This window comes from Myotis lucifugus, unplaced genomic scaffold (genome assembly GCF_000147115.1).
Source record: "Myotis lucifugus unplaced genomic scaffold, Myoluc2.0 scaffold_903, whole genome shotgun sequence".
NCBI lineage: Eukaryota > Metazoa > Chordata > Mammalia > Chiroptera > Vespertilionidae > Myotis > Myotis lucifugus.
The window spans coordinates 110,084-111,252 of NW_005871951.1; positions in this window are offsets into that span (position 1 = coordinate 110,084).

The window sequence follows — 1,169 nt, forward strand, 5'->3', positions numbered from 1 at the left end:
GGGCCAGCTCCCGGTTCCGAGCGGGACGTTCGGTTCGAATCCTGCGGGCCTGCGGGACCCCGCACTGTTTCCCTTTTTGCCCGGCCGCGCCCATTGGCGGAGGTCGGCTCCGTGGGGCGCCCGGACATTGGCCGGCCGCTGTGTTTTGGCTCGTCCGGGCTCGTGATTGGCCACGGCCCGGCGTTTGGGGCGGAGCCGCGCGCGCTGATTGGGGCCCCGTGGGCCCGTTTGAACTCAACTTGAAAACCTGGAGTGCCTGCTGATTGGCCCAGGCCCCTCTGTTTGGTGTTGTAGGCTTGGGGGTGGTGCGGCCAAGTTCATTCATTACTTCATTGAAACGGAACATGCTCAGCTGGAAAAGCAAGACAGAGTGGCTTTGACTCATTTCCTCTGAAAGATGTGGTCATCTCGAGAAACAGAACGATCAAAATAGAAAGCAGATAGAGCCCTCGCAGCTGCTCCAGCCTCAAAGATTGTTTATTTTTTTTTAATCTTTCAAGCAGCTCTACTTTTTTTTAGCCTTTAAAAAAAATATAACGTACTTTTTTTCATGCCTCCTTCCAGTCACTACCCACCCCAAAGGCCAAGGTGTGTGTGTGTGTGTGTGTGTGTGTGTGTGCGCGTGTTTAGACCAAAACGTAGCTCTCTGAAAATGTAAACCAATGCTAATGTACACTAAATATAATTGCAAGGGAATAAATAAGACTTTCTCAGTCACTAGTATCCGACACTCAGATTTTTGTTGTTGTTGTTGCTGTTGTGAAATTGATTGACCTAACCAGATATTTAATTTCTACCCTCTTTTTCATGGGTGTGATACAGGTCTGGCTCTCAATCCCAGCCATTTAAAAACAAAGTTTGTTTAGAGTGCTCCACCTCCTGGATTAGGATTTGACCTTCAGGGCTGTGTTTGGGAATTGAGGGGGTGGATAAAGAACTAGGAGTTGCAGCAGACTGCGGAAGGGGCAGAGATGTAGGAAGATAATAGTACTAGTAGAGGAATTCACTGTTAGAATGTCTGCTTCTTTAAAAATGTATTAAGTTTTGGATCTGAAATACCAATCCGAGAGTATCTTTTGAGGCTAAGAAGAAAGCAAGCCTTTTCTGAGTTTGCCTAAAGTGGGTTTAACGCGCCATCGAAGAAAACAGGACCATGTAAACATAGAATA